The sequence below is a fragment of the Marmota marmota genome, unplaced genomic scaffold (assembly GCF_001458135.2).
Source record: "Marmota marmota marmota unplaced genomic scaffold, marMar, whole genome shotgun sequence".
NCBI lineage: Eukaryota > Metazoa > Chordata > Mammalia > Rodentia > Sciuridae > Marmota > Marmota marmota.
Genome location: NW_026000174.1, coordinates 47,030,001 through 47,050,166, shown reverse-complemented (window position 1 = coordinate 47,050,166; position 20,166 = coordinate 47,030,001).

The following is a 20,166-nucleotide window of genomic DNA, read 5'->3' as shown; positions in this document are numbered from 1 at the left end:
TTTGGGCACAGCTTAGGTGGATCCTCTAGTTCTGGGTTTTTCACATAAGGTTGAAGTCATAAGGTTGAAGGTTCATTTCCCAGGATTTTGTTCTTTGTGGGCTGTTGGTCTGAGGTCCTCGTTTCTTTCCCCATGCTTCCTTGTCAAGAGGGTTCTCCACAGGGTGACTTACAACACAGGAGCTGGTTTTGTCAGAGCCAGCAAGAAGGAGATAGAGTGACAGCAATACTGGAATAGCCAGCCTTGGGTAACTCAATCTCAGAAGTGACAAACTAGCACCTTTGCTCTAGTGTTCTATTTGTTAAGTGCAAAGAACTAGGTTTTGCTAGCATCTGAAGGGAGGAAATACACAAGATTGTGAAAGACAGCAGGCAGAGATCATTGCTAGCCAACTCAGACTCTGTCAACCACAGACACAGATAGGGTATCCTGACACCTGAAGCAAAAGGAAGTCAGCTACTGAGATACGATCTGGAGTCATAGTTTTCAACAAAATTTAATAAGAAAAGTCTTTTCAAGCACAATATTAGAAACATGTGAAAGCAGGGTTGCTTTCCCTGAAGCATTGACGAAGGTACCTGGTAAGTGGACTCTCATCCTTGCTCCTGATCCAGTTGCAGCATAGACCTAAGGCTGGGCTCCTCCTTCCTGATGCACAGGAGTCTGGGCACAGGCTCGCAGCATTGGCAATGAGTGTTTATCAACCACCTAGTAAGGAGTCCTGGTAAGAGGAAGAAGTCAGGAACTTCTCTGGCTGAAGATGGGAGTAAGCCAGAGAATCACCATGGTGGTGTTGGCTGAAATAATTATGACTTGAAAGTGCAACTTATTAGACATCTGAAACCTAGGATTCTACTGAAAGTAGTTTGAAAAATCACTTACTGTAGCCATAAACCACATGAAAATCAAGCCATGTGAAGAAGGGAAGATGGAATGTCTTGCCAATGGGGAAGGCCAGGCCAATGGGAAGCTGGGAGAGGGGAGTGTGAGTTGAAGAGGAGAACCAAAACCAGAATGGATGGGAAGAGGTAGAAAATCAGAAAAAAAGCTCAATTGACAATCTCAGCCCAATTTCTGGGGTTCCACTTATCTGGAAGAACATACTTGGAGCAATGGAATTACAAATAGAGGTAAACCTTTATTTGGGGTAAACCTGTCCTGATTTTTCTAGGACAATGGTTTATACTTATGCCATTATTAGTAGTCTTCTCAAAAACATCTCAGTTTGAATAATAAATTATCTCTAACATTTATGGACACCAAGCTTAAGTGACATATATCCCTAAGGATTAGGATTTTTTTATTATTATTTTTATTGGCTTTATCCATCACTCTTCACCCGCTTCAATTTCCATTTAAGCAGGATTTTTTTTAATGATAAATTCTTTGCTCAATACCATCCTTCACTTCCTTCTACTAAAACATATTAGAACTTTCCATTCAAATCAGTATGCAGCTGGATAGCAAGAGAATCCTCCAGCGTGGTAACCATGAGCATACCTGGTAATCCATCTCAGTGGAGTTTTGATTGAGAAGAAGATGGGCAAGTGCTAGTTGGCCATATCTGACAAGGATACCAGCCTTGAGGAGGAGAAGGCAGTCCCTGGCTGAGAGACTGTAGAGAAACATCAAGAAGTTTCCCCCATTATGGCTCTCAGATGGTCTCCTACTCCTACAAGGGCTGGTAGTTCAAATAAAAACTTGCTCAAATTTAAACCCAGCCATCTTTCTTCCAGAATCATTAGAAGGAAACTCGAACATGTTTGTCAACAAGCCTTAGCTATTGATTACTCAGTCCAGGGAGACCACCAAAGTTTTCCTCCATCCAATCCAGATCTTACTATGTGTACAGACAGAAGTTCTTTTCTGAAATAAGGTAATGCAAAGCTTGATAGGCTATGGTAGCTTGTTACTCACAGTGCTTGGGGCATTCACCCCAGTACGGTGCTGCATCCTCCTGAGCACATGAGGTCTCCTTCAGAAATAAAACAAAACACACTCACTAAACAAACTCCTGTCTCTTACCAGCAACAAAATCTCTTCCTTTCAAACACAAAGAAACCTCACACGGCCATCTATCAGGGACCCTGGACCAGCCACCAAGGGAATCCTCACTGCCACTTCCCAATACTTTTTAACAGCAGGAATCAGTTCCTGAAAGTCACTCCAAATGACTTCTACCATGAACCTCTTGATTGACATGATCATCCCCGGAAGGGAGACCAGAACTGCTGACCCCTGATGGCCCCCTGTCAGCTTGAAGCAGCTAGAGTGGTCATCACCCAATTTCCCTTACAGCAGTAGGATTTCTTTATCAGACAGGGGATGAGATAAAAAAGAATAGGCAGTGGAGAGTAGGGAAGGCCAGTGGAAGTGGACAAGAGGGAAAGCACAAGGACAGCCATGTTAACATGCCCCAAGATGCTGTAAAACAGCTCCTGTTTCTCAAAGGGCATAAATTTCCGTCTCACAGAGAGCGACTTCGTAATCCAGTGTGCTCCACTCCTGAGCCCAGGACAATGGAAATACCAAGAACCAATCAAAAGGAGCTTATCAACTTCTCCTTACATACTTTTAAAAGAAGGAATGCTGTAAGTCTTAAAAAGCAATCTTGTGTACTGTGATAGAAGTTTTGAGTCTTTCTCTCACTTTCCTTTTGTATAAAACTCCTGCTCACTTGCTTAATTAAAAAAAAGTGTCCCCAGTCATGGCCTATGATGGCTATCATAGGGTATAGGCAGAAGGATGCTTACAAGGTGACTGGGGAGGAAAAGGCTCACCTACTAAGGCCTCATTTTTGGAATCTGAGCTTGGGTGGAAACATCCCATTAGCTTCTCCAATGATGCCAATTTTTCTCTCCTGTGTAATAAATAAATTCTTCTGTGAATTTGTGAGCTAGATGCTCTTGAGTTTGGGGATCCCAGGAAGAGAGGGTGAAGCTGACATACAGTGGACATTGTAGCTTCCAGTGCTCAAAACAGCCATTATGCCAAGTTGTGAACTTTCCCAGGCCTCAACTTCTTAAGGGATAAATGAAGGTCTTCGGGGACACAGTCTAGATATCTCCTTTCATGTCTAGTTCTAATACTTATGTTTGCAACAATGCATTTTATCAAATGTTTTTCAGCTACTTCTTGCTGGAAGCTGTATAGGCCCTGGGCAAACATGAGTATGACATAGTCCATTTCTTCAAACAGGATACAGGCTAGTAGAAGAGATAAGGAACAGAATATTGAAATATTGCAGGTCAACTCGGTACTATAAAGAGGCCATGGAAGAAGTGCTTGGTTTGGTCTAAGACTTCTTGAAGGAGGCAGCAACAGAACTGACTAAGCCTTTAAGAATATGTAGGAATTAGCAGGAAAAAGCGAACATTCTAGACAGAGATACAGTATAAGCAAAGTCTTAGCAGCATAAAATAGCACTTTGGATTGGGTTAAAATCAAGCCGGTTCAGTAACATATGTGTGTAGAGTCAGGCTGGAATGTTCTGTACAGACCTAATTATGCTTGAACTTGGAGGCATACTAAGGAATGGAGATAAGGCCCTGGATTTAAGGATGAACTCTAGAATGGTCTTAAAGGGAGTGACATATGCAACAAGCCAAACTGAATTCAATCTGGATTTCTTATGCAGACAAGTGTCTCTTGTATAACTAACAAGAGACCAGGGAGAACTCAAATACTGTAAGACCAACACAATGTGTATTTAAAAAAAAACAGACATAGCTAATGGAAATATAGGCAGCTGCTGTAAAGCTATTGAATGGTAACATAATAAGACCTTTACCAATATGCAATAAGGAAATACAAAATATGAGAATTAGAACTTAGAAGTTATTAGGTCCAATCCTTTCATCTCATAGAAAATTAAGCAAGAAGGGAAGTCACTCAGTCTTGGACAATTCACCTTTCTTCTTGGTCATATTTCCAAGGTCATGTCAGTCCCTTGAGGTTTGTGATCAGAATAAAAGCTGTCTTGTCTATTCAGTTGCTACCTACAGAGAGTCGATTTATTTGAGAATGTAGGGTAAAGTGAACTCCCCAAAATATACATATACAACTTGACATTTTATTAGAAACACATAGATATATATTCATGATTAGTCTTTCTATTCAGAGTCAATATATTTCTTTGAACATACAGATATACAATTTAGAGTATTGTCTTCTTTATTGATCAAAAAATGATCATAAAGTTTCATTTAAGATAATAGTTTTGACTTCATTACAGTAAAGCAAGAGTTTGAAGATGCTAAAAAATCAAAACATAACTTCCTTCCAAATTTTTATTGTTTTTTTATAATTCTCAGAGTGATCTCACATCTAATTAAAAAAGCAATTTTCTTTTCCTCTGCTCATTTTACCGATATTTTTTAAAACACTCAACTTATTTTTCAGAGAAAAAATAACCCCTCATTAGCATTCGTTATTTTTTTAAACAGCTATTCTGACTAGAGTGAGATGAATATTATTGTAGTTTTGATTTGCATTTCTCTGATGGCTAAGGATATTGAGCATATTTTCTTTCGTGTATTGGCCTTTTGTAATTCTCCTCGAGAAGTGTCTATTCTGATCATTTGCCCAACGCTTCAAATTTAAAAACCTGATTACCCAATATCATTTTTCATATGCTTGATACAACTCTCTATCATCCAAATGAAAGAAGAAGAAGAAGAAGAAGAAGAAGAAGAAGAAGAAGAAGAAGAAGAAGAAGAAGAAGAAACTTTCTTACCACATAGCCTGTGGATATAAAGAAAAAGAACTCTACTGATAAAAAGGAGTTTTTAAGATAGGGATTTGCATGTCAGAGGACTCACTGTTGATTTATTTAGGTTCCCTGTGTTGTGTGTGTTATATTGTGTTGTGTTTTGTCTTTCTTTAGATGATCATCACAGACAACAAAGTCCCACTTCCTTTTGCAACATGAGGGCCAGCTCAATACCTCTGGTTTACTCAAATGCAATTCCAAAACTGATAAATTGAAAAAATGTAGAGAGTCTATCTGAGTGAACAACATATGCCTGTGAAATGATAGCTTCATTCCTTTCTCAGGACTCTCCACTCTCTTCCCTTATAATTGGCAAGCAAAATCATGGCTCCCCCTAAAGCAGCAGCAAACCCAAGAGGAGGCAGCAGATGGCCTATATCCTCCTGACTCCTGCAATCCGTATGCACCTTTGAATTTCTCAGCTTAAAGGCAATACTGAAAAATGATATGTTTCCATCAACAAGGAAAAAAGATAACAGAGAATGCCTGGATTAAAAGATAAATGCTCTGGAAAGAGACTAATGGTGGATCATTTGGCCTGAGAAGAAGAGATCAGCTTTTAGGGGGAGTATTATACAATTCTGTAATGAAAAAAAAAAAGGAATTGGGCAATTTGAAAATCTGAGCAGAAAGCTGAGACTCTCCTACAATACATATTATCATGCTAACAATAATTTAAGTCAGAAAAAAATATATACATTTTGAAATTCTGTTCAAATAATTCTAGAAATTCGGTTTGGTTAGGCCAGGAACGGCAAAAGGGGGGAGCAACAGATATAGTTCTCAATTCTTTAAGAAAATTGATGAAAGGGATATGCCTGTTAATATTTGTCAAAGATATGGAGGACAGCATAGCCTCTGGATTCATTTAATCACATTTTCAGATGTCTGCTGTATGCCGGGCTCTATATTTTGGTACATTTATCAAAGCATCACACTGTCTACCTTAAACATATACAAATTTTATTCATCAATTATATCTAAATAAATCTTGGAGAAATAAATTGTTTTAAAAACACATACATTTAAGACCCAACTGTGCCATTTACATATTTCATAAGATTGGGAAAAGTTACTTGGCATCTACAAACACCAAGATTTCTATAAAATGAGAATCATGCATTCTTTCAAAAAACATGTATTATAGATCTGCCAAAAGGGCCTAAAGACACACGATAATTAAGGCATCAACCCTTGAAAGAATCAATAACAGTGTCTACCCAGAGGGTAATTATGAGGATCAAATGAAGTTCATCAAGGGGTTTCAAGGCATTCCCAAATACTCAATGTTCCCTGAACCAGGTGCTGAGATAAAGCAGTGGTTAATTTGCCTTCCACTGGTGAAGTTTGAAGTATAATCTGAAAATAGATTATATACAGAAAATGTTAAAAGGTGGTAATTGCTAAGAGAAGAATGAAATGAAAACTCCGTAATGCTTTTAGAGTGACTAAGGAGATGAGGCTACTTTAAATAGGTTGATCAGGAAAAGACCTCCCTGAAGAAATGGCATTTGAGCTAAATCTTGAGGGAGGGAAAGGGCCTGGCCACGGAAGATCTAGAAGCATCCAGGTGCAGAAGCACAAGGTCCCAGGGGCAGAAACCAGATTTCTAGAAACAGAGATAAAGCCCTTGTGACTAAGGCACAATGAACAGGGAGAGAGGACTGTTGGCAGGGCATGGGAGATGGAGGCAGAACTCAACTGCATGCACCCTGTGGACTGGGAGGGGAAGCTCTGGAATTGCGAGGAACGCCAGGGGAGGGCTCTGAGCAACCATGCAACCCAGCTTGCATGTTTACACTCTTAAAATCCACTCCCACTTTCCAGGAGAACAGACAGATGAGCCATCAAAAGTGCAAGCCAGGTTATAGTTCAGGAAAGACACAGGTGTGGGTGGCAGCAATGGAGAGGAATGGGTGTGGACAGATTCTAACATTTTGGTTTGGATTTGGGGTCAAGTGAAGGGAAAAGACAAATAATCAATAATAATATCTGATTTGAAGCTTTGGTCACTGGGCCATTTGGGTACCATCTACTGACATGTGGAACACAGCTCTACCCTGACCATGTTGGTACAAGATGCTTCTTAAGCTTCTTAAGGATATTTAAGAGAAATATGCTATCTTGGGATTCAAGATAAAGACGAGATCTTATTGTACAAATTTAGTAGTCCTATACAAAGTAGTAGAACTACCTTCCTAGATCATTTTCTTTTCTAGGAGGTCATTTTTAATAACAAAGACGAAAAAATGATAAGGAATGGGAGGCAGACCCTCAGTTTTAATACAGCTCTTAGATAATTAATTTACTCAAACATATCATTACTGTATTTGCTCAACTATTTAATATTTTAATGACAAAGACAAAATGATAAGAAAGGCAGAGCTTCACTTTTAGTACAGTTTTTTTGATAGTTAATTCACACAAATACATTCTAGTCACATGTCATTGTATTTAGTTCAATAATTTAGCACTTTTATGTATTTTTGTTTAAACTTTTCTTAGTTTTGCAAACAAATTTAAGGCTCCTTGGACCAAAAAATAAATGCATTACATGCTAAGAATTTTCTACTTATTGTAATGCCTGTTAGTCAGTTTTATATCTCATCTATACAGCAAAGTAATAATTAGCCACTGCTATGGTTTGGATATAAGGTGTCTCCCAAAAACTCTTGTGTTAATGCCTGAATATTTCGAAATAAAATAATTGGATTCTAAGAGCTGTGACCTCATCAGTCCATTCGAGTTTGAATGGACTAACTGGATGGTAACTGCAGGCAGGTAAGGTGTAAGTAACTGGAGGTAGCGGGGAACAGGTTGTCCCCTGGAAGGCTGCATGTTCATGGTACCCCTTCTTCCCTCTCTGCTTCTTGGCCACCATGAAGTGAGCGGTTTCCCTCCACACAGCCCTTTGGCCATAATTTTCTGCCCCACCTTGGGCCCAGTGTATGGACTCAGTTGTCAATAATCTGAGACCTCTGAAACTATGTGCCCCAAATAAACCTTCTAATTTGTTTTTGTCAGGTATTTTGGTCACAGTGACTAAAATAGCCACTAACTGCTTGTTGCTCATCTGTGGTTTGATCTGTGGTTTGAATCACTTGTCAAATTCAATTTGATTGGATCAATTTAATTTTAACTCGAATATGACTGAAACAACTTTGTGTAAGAAGAAAGAAAATACTGCTATTTTTCTGGACTGCCTAACTCTGTACTTTTCTGACTGAGGTATGAATACTTCTGGCGATAGCAATATTCTTGGAGATACCAGAAGTCGGATTACACATTTATAGAGGACACCTTTTTTTTTTTTTTTGACATTTTGGCAGGAATAAACAATTCCATTAAAACAACCACAGACATATCACTAAAGAAGGCAAACTTTGCATTAGGGGGGGAAAAATTTGTTATGTTTCCAAAAACTAAAACGAGTCACTGGCCACTTGGGACTATACTGCCAGACAGATCCCTGGTCATCCAGGTTGATGGGCCTACATGGCTAATGGGCTGCACTGGCTGGAGTTTCCCCTGGACCCTTTGAAGGACAGTTTTCTCTTAGCATTCCAGTGAGACAGGGGAAATTCAGTCCAAATTCGCTCTATCAGACAGGAAGAAGAAAGTTTTGTGATTTGGAAAATTCAAAAGTCAAAACACAGAGAAGGCTCAGAACTCTGTTTATCACACATCTTTATTGTCAACATAAGGAATAAAGAAAAAAAGGAGAAAATAGCCTGTGGATTCTAGCCCTTTCCTATAAGCCCTGCCTTGCACTTGATGATACACAAGCTTGTTCTTTGTTATCATCCAGCAGCAGCCATCCTACCTGAAAGTCAACAGAGGTCAGGCAGTTAGGGAGAAGAGAAACCCAGACACATGCTTCTGTCATGTGGGGGTGCTCTCAGGTGGCTCACAGGCTCAGCTATGCATCTTCCCCGAACCTGTCCTTGCTTTGGGAATCACCCCCACTTTACAGCCCAGCATCAGGAGACAAACGGCAGAGATAAAAGCTGAGCCAGTGGTGGAAGAAAAGATGAGCTGGGCTATTCTCCATGTATTTGAAGGATGAGCCCTCAGAATCCGCGGCCTTTTTTCTACTCTGGGCTTCAGTAGGACTAGAGGAAATGGAAATGTGCCCAGATTTTTATTTCTTTTAAACAGAGCCTTATAAAGGCTATCTCATAGCTTTACCCCATAGATTCAGATACAAACAGCCGTCTTGACCAGAAATTGCGGAGTGAAAAGGCTACAGAGGACAGATGTGATCAAATAAGACCAAAATAATAAATAAAATAAAATGTAGGAACTTTTAAATAACAGTTTTCTATTCCCAAGTCACGCTCTGTACCCTCTGCATGCCGGATCATTGTTGTTGTTGTTGTTGTTGTTGTTTTTTGTTTTTTGTTTTTGGTACTGGAGATTTAGCCCAAGGTTCTTAACCACTGAACCACATCTCCAGCATTTTTTTTTTTTTTTTTTTTAGACAGGGTCTTGCTAAGTTGCTTAGGACCTAAGTTGCTGAGGCTAGCTTTGAACTTGCAGTCCTCCTTTCTCAGCTTCCCAGATGCTGGGATTATAGGCATGAAAATCATTCTTTGTGAAATTATTTTGCCTTTCTTTCAACCTAAGCTACATGGACTTGGATTTATCATAATGCAATATTGTTATGAGCCAATGCATAGTCTCCTTTTATTTATGGTCATTCATTTATTATCTAAAAATGAATATATAAATGTGTGTATGTATGTACACATATATAGTAAAAGAGCTTTATTGCATATGCATATATTCTTAAATAATATATTGTTTAGTTGTTTTGTCTTTAAACATTATAGGATGAGTGCCACTCTGTCTCCAGGAATTTGTGGTTTTGCTCATCATTATGTTACCAATAGTTATTTAAGTTGTTGCATATTGCTATAGCTCATTCATTTTTAATGCTTTGCAATATTGCATAAGTAAATTGTAATTTGTTTTTTCCATTTTCTTCCCAATGGTCATTAGTTTTCTGTGATTATTAACAGAGCTATTATAAACATTCTTTTAATGGGATCTTCTGCAGGACTTTGTATTAAAACTCTTTAGAAAGAAATGATACTAGTATAAGCCATCAGACTTTGTATTTATTTTGGTAAATTTATTCAATCAGTTTAATACTCTTCTCAACAACAACAAAAAAAATACATTCAGAAACTAAGTAATTAGTAAATTCATGTTTCATATTTACTACACCTGGGTTCTATCCTAAATATGTTCCAAATGAAAATTCAATCTGTTTTATGATGTAAGATTTTTTTTCAATTGAAGTAGCAGCCCCCAGATATACTACAATGTATATAATTATTTCAAAGTCACATGTGAATTCAAAATGGATTAATAAATGTATACAAATAAACAACTTGAAGGTAATGAAATATTGAATTCATTCTTATTTAGTTTGGGGATAAACTATAATCCTACATGGTACATATGTGCACGCGCACACCCGCACACACTTTCTCTCTCTCTCTCTCTCTCTCTCTCTCTCTCTCTCTCTCTCTCTCATGTTGATGATTCAGATGAAAATGCTTAACTGAGTACATTTTTTCTCCTTATTTTTTATACTTGTTCATAGATCACACTAAGTTGGGGCAAATCATAGTGGTAGGGTAGTAGCAATATTTCATGAGTATTATAGCAATATTTCATGAACTCTTAATACTCATGAAATATTGCAGTACACCCATAGATATTTAACTACACAGCTACCATTTCATGAGCATTTACTATTTGTGCTACTTAATTTTTTATCATGATAACAAATCATCTGAGAAAAATAAACTTAAAAGAGGAGAATGTTTATTTGGCTCACAGTTTCAGAGGTATCTGTCCATTGCCACTTGGTCCTGTAGTTTTGAGCCTGTCTTGAGGCAGAAACTCATGACAGAGAGCATGTGGTTGAGCAGAGCTACTCACCTCATGGAGGTCAAGAGGCAGAAAGAGAAGACAAGACAGGAAGGGGCCAGGATCCCATCATCCCCTTCAAGGACACATCCCCTGGGCCCTCAATTCCTTCCACCAGGCCCACATCCTAAAGGTTCTACCACATCCCATGAGCACAAAAGACTGGCAACCAACTTCAGTTCAGGCCTTTTGGAGGACATTTGGGATCCAAAGCATAACAGTAATTTCTAGCTATTGCTTTATGTGGCTCACATGTCATTACCAAATCAATAAACAGGACAACACATGAAGTAGCACACTTATTATTTCCATTTGCCAATGAAGACATTGAGAAAACAGAAAGTCAAATGCCTTCCCTATGGTTGGACTGCAAGTAAAATGTAGGAGGATTCAAATACAGGAATCTAGTTCCAAAGCCTATGCTTATACTACTACATCCTAAAACTGCCCAAGCAGTGGAGTCTATTAAAATCCTTAGGCTTTAGTCCCCACATGGACCAGACCATCTTTGTGACCATGGATAAGTCTCTTACCTTCTACAAACCTTAGCTCTCTCATTTAAAAAATTAATAGAGATGAGCTGAATGATCTTTAATGGGCCTCCAACTGTGCTATTCTCTGCCTTTAAGTTCCTGTGCAATTTATGATAAATTCATTTGGACCTAACAAAATTAACTCTTGAATATTCAGAGTCATATCAAAACAAAATTATGTAATTAAACATCTGTGGCCATAGTGCAATGTTATCACTGCCCCTAATATCTATAACAAATTTGTCAAGAGACACCACAAAAGATAATACACAGTTGTGAGCCAGAGTAATGTAGACCAGGGTAAAAATTGGGGCAGCCCTTTCTTTAGTGGCCACTGGTGTGGGGCAGAACAGGGGGGAGCTCTGTCATTACCCAAGGGATTAAGAAAAAGAGCTCTTTTTCTTAATCCCTTGGGTAATGGAAAACGCCTTTTTGGGGGGATATGGAAAACACCTTTTTTTTTAGTTGTTATATATGACAGCAGGATGCATTACAATTCATAGTATACATATAGAGCACAATTTCATATCTCTGGTTGTACACAAAGTAGAATCACACCATTCGTGTCTTCATACATGGATTTAGGGTAATGATATCCATCTCATTCCACTGTCTTTCCTACCCTCATGCCCCTTCCCTTCCCCTCTCTCCCCTTTGCTCTATCTAGAGTCCTCCAATCCTCCCATGCACCTTCTTTTTTTTCTTTTTTTTTTTTTTAATTTATTTTTTTTCTTTTTTTTATTGGTTGTTCAAAACATTACAAAGCTCTTGACATATCATATTTCATACATTAGATTCAAGTGGGTTATGAACTCCCATTTTTACCCCAAATACAGATTGCAGAATTACATCGGTTACACATCCACATTTTTCCATGCACCTTCTTAACCCATTCAGAGACTCTGGGAGCCGTAGAATCCACTCTGCAGCAGGGCCAGTATTTAGAGCTCAATTCCATAGGCGTCTTTACGCAGAGCGGCTATTGAGTGCTCCCAGCTGTGGAATCCCAAAGCCGCGAGCTATATTTATGTACAGGGCTGCTAATCCTTGGTCCCAGTTCTGCTCAAGTCGGTAGAAACATTCCGTCTCTGTAGACAAGCCCTTGTAAATCTCTCCTTGTCGAAGGATTTAGTTCACTGATTGTCAGCCATGAGCTACTTCATAAAACAACTCACAGAGGAACGGAGCCTTCTGCTCTGCCTTTGGCAGGGAGCTTGTTACACTAGATAACCTTTTAATGACTGTATTCCATTTTAACTTGGCTCCAGAGAGAGAAACTAAAAAGAAAGGAAAGATCCTTCCTTAATGCTTTGCTTTTTTTTTCATATTGCATCTACTGAGGCAAATAAGAAAAGATGGATAGAGGTTGCTTTATACCCTGGAATCCCAGGACCGTATAACATAAAAATGGGCTGGTTGTTCATTGAGGAGGTGACATCTCAGGGCTAAAGGAACTACTGAAATATGAAAAAGACAAAGTTTCTAAACTGAAAGTGGTATCAGATCTGCAACAACCGTATTTTTAACACATTTATTGGCTAAAACGTTACTTTCTAGTTCTCCAGGATACTTTACAATGATGACCCTCATTTTAATGAATTGAAATTATCATACAGAAAAAAGAATATTGGTTTAAGGGGGTACAGAAGTATATAACTGGGCATATTTAAAAACATTTAAAGTGGATTTTATTAATAGTCTCTCCTGAATCAAGAAATTACAGGAGAACATTCTCCCTGAGGAAAGCAATGAAAATAACTGCATTTATTGAATGAATTCTAAACAGAAGGAGGTAAAATAAAGTATTGCACTTTGATATTTGGTTGGAAGACAAAGTCTGTATGAAAATAAAACCAGAGTTCTAAGAACTTCGACAAGAAAGTCTTTGTTTGTTTTTCTTGGAAGACTTTGGGATTTTATTAAAGCACAAATAAAACATGCATATGAGCTTTCTGTTCATTTTTTTCAACACACAGCCTGGGACTGGATTGGAGGCTCTGATGGCCAGCTGGGCTCCTCTTTGCATCATGGCTTTGCCATTCTTGGAGGAAGCACTATGAGCAATCTCAGCACAGTGAGATTTGTGGCACATTAGCAGCACTTTCACTTCCTTGACCTTGGAGACCAGGAACTTCCAGAAGTCACAGAACAGCATGTGCTCCCAAAACCAACACTGGACATCAAGACATGGTCCTTGAATAACCTCCTCACCCTGTTGTCAGTACTCCTGGGTTTCCAGCAGTTGCATTTAATTTCAACATAGCAGTCTCGCCAAATGAACGTCTTGGTCCCCTTTTTGTCATCCTTGGGTTTCACAAGAGGGCTGAGGGTGACTCTGATGTAGGTGATGGCTGCCACCACCAGAGGCAGCACCAAGAAGGGAACAAGAGTCTCTTAGACATTCAAAGTCCTTTAACATAAAATATCTCTGCACATTAATAATGCCCAAAATTCTAAATTCTAAATACAAGTTACATGACATCCACAAAAGCATTTTGTTTGGAATTTTCTTTCTTTCTTTTTTCTTTTTTGCCACCAAGCTGCCTCTTCACCCCCTTTATTTTATTTATTTTGAGACAGGATCTTACTAAGTTGTCCAAGCTGGCCTGGAGCTTGCAATCCCCCTGGCCAGGCTCCCTGGGATGTCAGGTGTTTGCACTGCCATCAGGCTTCCAAATTTTCTTATGCACTGCAGAGGATCTCATAAACAATCTTTACTTGACCAATTTGCAGCAACATTAGACCTCTCCAATCCTCCATAGAATGTAAAGACATATGGCCTCACTGCTTCTAAGACCAGTGAGCTTCCCTCTTTGACAATGCATGTTTTTTCTCCACCCCAAGAGATAATTATTTACCAGGAATCATCTCCAAATTGATTGACGGTGTTTGTTCCTGTTAGCATTACTGCATAATTAAGGACCAAGTACACTGATGAAATATGAATTAAATAAGAGGGGATGTTCCTATGGAAAATAAATGGAATGTTTTGAAAATATGTGCTAAAGAGGATAAATAAAATATAAAAATAAAACATAGTAGAATTAAATCATGGGCTTCTTCTTCTCACCATTCCCTCCCACATACACACTACCAAGAGAGTAGTTGAGAAGAATATGCAAGATTTCTGCATTCAATTTGCTTTTCACATACCCTGAGAAGAGATATGTAATAAACTTTTCTCCAAAGAGTAAATACTATGGTCTTTGCAGGTTTCTGCTTAATTCTGCTGCTATAGCATGAACACAGCTTCATGCAACACATAAATGACTGCGTATGGTTGTGTTGCCCAAAAAAAAAAAAGGTTTATTTATGGATAAGTGTTGAAATTTAAATTTTATATAATTTTTATATGTCACAAATATTATTCTTCTTTTAATTTTTTCCAACCACTTAAATTTGGTTTTTGGTTTTTGGTTTTTTTAAGGTAGAAAGAGACATTCTTAGCTCAGGGCCTCACAGATGGTGAGCAACATTTGGCTCCAGCCATAGTTTGCCAAACTCTGATCTTGAGCCCTTACTATACTGGGGAAAAGCAAAAACTGACAATCATAGAAGTAGCATTTTGAGTCTGATTGATTTAAGAAAGGCGTAGAACTTCATTCAACCAAAATCTATTCAAAGAAAATATCTTGAATCTACATTGGTAAACAACTACATATTGGTGGACAACTACATATTTTAAGTTAAAATAAAATAGTAAAGTACATATGTACCACTTCCAAAATCTGGAGCTTTATCCTCATTAGGATTAATTTAGTTGCATAACTATTTATTTGATCAGGCAGGCAGGGACCCTATCTATCTTGTTCTCTGCCAGACTCCCTGGCTACGCTATCACGGTAGTTACTAGAGAAAGAGTTCATTCAATCAATGGGTGTTATTGAAAATAGTTTTCATGTAACTCCATGCCAGGTCCTATTCCTGCCTCCATAGACACAATATTGATCATCTCTGCTTTCACAGGGTTATATTTGAGATACTTTTTTAAAAAATTATTTTTAGTTGTAGATGGACACAATACCTTTATTTTGTTTATTTAGTTTTTTATGTGGTGCTGGGGATCAAACCTAGTGCCTCACATATGCTAGGCAAGCACTCTACTACTGAGCCACAATCCCAGCCCTGGAACACTTTTATAAGTAAAATTCAATTTCCACACAAGCCAATATTTTGAAAATCAACAGCTCATTATGAGGCAACCTCTCCCAAAGATATCAACCAGTAATTAACAGAAATTATCTTCGCTCTGCCTATTGTAACACCTTGATATGTCCTAGACATCAAGGAACTCAGTTTTCCTCCTGTCTTCGCCTAAGAGAGTTAGTCAATACTACAAAAGAAGTAATGACTACTAACCTGCTAGTGTTTCTGAGAAGACATGGTATGCCCAGCAAAATACCTCTGTGGCTCAAGCTCTCTGATAGCTGGTACTCACCCCCCACACACACACCTCACTCCTGTGCCCAAACCATGATCCTCTGATCCTGTGCAACTGTGTACGTGTTACTTCATACACAAAGAAACTTTTCAGATGATTGTGGTTCAAGATCTAAAAATGGGAAGAGTATATCATGTTAACCAGTTGAGCGAGCCCTTAAAGACAGGAGAATTTTCTCAGCAGAAGTCAGAGAGATGCTCTGAAAGAAAAACCAGGAGCAATTCAAAGAGCAGGAGAAACTTAAATGGACATCGGTGGCTTTGAAGTTGGAGAGGTCACTAGCCAGGGCCCATAGACAACCTCTAAAATTTTATTGAGGATGGACCCCAGCTGACCACTAGCAAGGAAAGAGAGAGCTCAGCTCGGGTTTACAACAGGGAGGAATTGAACTCTGGATTATCTCCTAAAGCATCCAGAAAGGAATGCAGCCCTACTTAGACCTTGATTTTGGTGTTTAGGGTTTCTAAATAGACACCAAAGTCTGCCAGATTTCTGTCTACAGAAACTGAGATAAAAATCTGTGTTGTTTTAAGCCATTAAGTTTATGGTCATTTGTTACAGCAGTTATTTCAAACTAATACAGACTGTCTCTAAGAATATATTTGAATGCCATGGCCCCTTTTTCAGAGAAAGCAGTTTACGCCAAGAAAATTGAGTCCCCCATGCTAGGTAATTCATTTAGCAATCTCTCTAATGGTAGTATTTTTAAAAGAAACTTGTAATGCTAATTACCACCTAATTATATCAAACAGAGTATAATCATGGGCAATATTTCTAGAACATGCAATACCATTCAAGTTACAAAGTCACTTGGATACATGAGCAAAGCAATCAGATGATAAATATCATATTGCTGAATCAAGATTCTCACTTAGACTAATAATGGATTCATCTGTATGTAAATCACATCGTCCAATTGCAACTTCTGTTTGATATTCTGTCTGCTTTCAGAGAAATACACCCACGTGCCCACCCGCACACACTCCCTACTTTTCTGACGGTAAAAATCATCAGTGTCATACAACTGAAGAAACACTTGCTATAATTCCCTATGCTCTCTGGTTATGTCTTAAAGTGGGCATGAGGCTTTCTGAGAAGGGCTGTAAGTGTCCCATCTCTATTGGATTTCCTCTTTAAGGGGTTTTGTTCTTACTTTTTCACTATCACAGAGTAGACTCAGGAAGAACTAACACAAAGTCATTACTCAGAGTGTCAAGAGATTGTAGGAGCTGGGGAACAGAGATGAACTGCTGGCCTGGTTTGGTGAGTGGAAGATAAGACACGCAGGACGCTTTGGGTGACAGAACCAAAGGAACAGAAAAAACAAGGAGTTCCGCTTTGAAGTCTAAAGCCATTTCTAAAACAGAAACCGCTTGTAGGAAAGGACTATTTTGTTTTCTTGTCTGTTTGTGGGGTTTTGTAGGAGCAGAGGGAATACTTCAATAGATGCTTTGATTAGATCAAGGAAATGTTCAATGCCCAGGCCCCAAGGGAGAGGCTGAGCTGAGAGGTGCTGAGCTCCCCTATCAAAAAAAAAAAAGTGGCAGGGCTTTGGTCCTTGGTGTACCCTTTTTTCTCTACCGAGACTATGAAGCCTGTGGGATGCTGGAGCCAGCTCTTAAAGGCTCATAGGAACCAACTGTTGGCATCTAGCCCTGCTCCCTGTTCACTACTGCCACACTGGTAGTTTAGGAGTATTTATTTACATCATGGGTATCTGCCACCCCTGGCAATCGGGGCGCTTGTTCATGGAGAGTCCGTGGCTGTGCGTTACCAGGACACGACTGCACCCCAGAAATCTTCCTCTGGCCCATCAGTGCATTATTCTAGGTTTCATCTCAGAAAACCATCTCTAACTCCCTTTTCTAAAGTAGAACTTACACATTCTTCTCTACCCGTGGCTTCTAACATCCTGGTGCACCCTAGAAACATCTGGGGCATTGTAATATCGAGCAATGGATGCCCCCCTTCAGGCCACTCATATGTGACACTCTGAGGGTGGTGCGACGCCTAGTGGGTGTTGAGAATCCAGGTGATTCTAAAGGGAAGCTAATGCAAACCATTGTTCCATCCCCACTGCAACCTCGCCCTTCAGGATGATTGCCATGATCTGAAATCATGTATTTGTGTGTGAATCTCCCACGACAAAGGAGGTATCATGGAGGCATGCACGTTGCATAAATATTCAACACAGAATCATCGGAAAGGAATTATGCCTGCTGCAAAGGAGTCAACAGGTAAGTATTTGAGGAAGAAAGGAAAGGAAGAAAGGAGGGAGGGAGGGAGGGAGGCAAAGAAGAGCGAAATAGGGAAGGGGAAGAGGAGGGCAGAGAGGCAGGAAGGGGCTGTCTTCATTTTGTATAGGCAGCACCTCGGGCCGGATATTAGGTTGTTAACTGATATATTATTTCTTCAAAATATCAGAGGTAAGGGGGACAGTGGAAGCCTAATGGAGAAACTAGACACAGAAGCAGGCTGGGAACTGAGGCAGAGACCCACCACCAAAAGAGAGAAACTAAGGAACAACGTACACAATGAACCTGACAACCAGTTTCAGGCTCTGCTCTTATTTGTTGTTGTTGTTCTGTTATTACACAAACCAGCTTTGTGTTGGGGCTCAGTGAGGATCAAAGATACAGGCTCTATCCTTCTTGAGATTTAAGCAGTGCAGGGAGAAGGAGCAGACCAAGTTTAGTTGACATGGAAAGCACCCCCTGGAGTTGTGCAGTGCACAAACTGCCTAGCTGTGCTAGCAGTCGCTGATGACGAGAGCCACCCAGAAGCTAAGTTATGAAATAGAGGGGTCAGAGAACTAAGGGAGTGGGTGCAGATGAGAAGGCCATTGTTGAGAGCCACAGCCGAAGGGGCCCCAGCAAACTTCCAGCTGCCGGCTGATGATTGGCTCACAGCGGCCCCAGCAACATCTAGCTGATTGGCTCCTCTGCGGTGATGCTCATTGGGCTGTTTCCCTGCCCTTTCAGACCACGGAGCTGCTCATTGGGGGACTTTTTTGGCTCCGCCCACGTGACCCAGCCAATCGGCCTCAAGAGCAGGAGGATTGTGGGAGGTGGAGAGAAGCTTGGGTGGGAGAGAGAGGCTTGTGGAAAGCCGGTGGTGGCAGTTGAGGCTCTGAGAGTTTTTCCTGAGAGGCTGTTTTGTTTGGCGTGTGTGGTTCTAAAAATAAAGTTAGTTTCTTTTGACAAGTGGCTCCTGATTGTGCCCAGCCAGACTGCGGCATTTGGTGGCTCGCACGGGGAGCGACTGAGGGTAAGTGAAACTGCTCGCCCCTGAGGGCAGGGCAAGAGGATGGGTAGCCATTTTAAGATTCCTCTTTTGTTATTTTGTTTCACTTTTGTTTTAAGTTGCCTGTCCCTGGAGATGTGTAAGATGGAAGAAAAACCGCTCACATCTGAGGAACAGATAGGGAGAAAGGACGGATGGACATTTCAGGAGGCTATTATAATGATTTTGTGTTGTTCCAATTTTGTTTCACTCTGTTTCAGTTTTGTTAGGCGTTATCTTGTTGGGTTGTATTATAGTAGAAATACGGGATCAGAAATTAGTAAAAAACAAACTGAAAGAGTGTTAAGTAAATTGTTAGAGGAAGGAGGCATCTCAGTAAAATCAAGAGCAGTCAGGGCATACGTTGATACAATACAAAAATGTAGCCCATGGCTTTTTAAGGAGGAGTTGTTAAATACATGACAATGGAACCATCATGGTGAAGATTTAAAAAGAATAGAAAAGAAAAGCCCAGGGACTCTGCCAGTTGGCACATTGCCATTGTGGACGTTCATATCTTGTTTGCTTAGTCCAAAGCCTTCAGTTCAGACAATGGTAGAGGAAGAAGAAGACATAATGATTCAAGTAAAAGAGAAGGTCTCTCAAGTTAGTCAGACAGAGGAAAAGATTCAAGTAAAAGAGAAGGCCTCTCAAGCTAGTCAGACAGAGAAAGAAAGTGTAAAACAGAAAAAGCCATCAGGGGGAAAGTTACAACAGGAGACTGCTACTAACACCTTTCTATCACCAGAGGACGTAAGTGTCCAACTAACAAGGCCACCTCCATATGCTGGGAGGTCCCCAACCCCCGCAGTTGATAGTTGGGATCCTGAGACAAGATCTCAAATATTAACATGCCCTGTATTTGAGGCAGGAGGGCAGCGATTTTACCAAGTTTTAAATTTCAAAACAGTGAAGCAGCTAAAAGAGGCTGTAACAACCTATGGTCCTCAAGCACCCTTCACTGTAAGCATGGTCGAATCCATTAACAACTTGAACATGACGCCAGCAGATTGGGCTAATATGTGTAAAGCTGTGCTAAATGGAGGACAATACCTGTTATGGAAGGTTGCCAATGAGGAATTTTGCAAGGAGACGGCTAGGCGAAATGCAGCAGCTGGTTATCCTCAGAGAAATCTAGATATGTTGTTAGGAAAGGGACCTTATGAGGATCAGCAGCAACAAATTGCATATGATCCTGG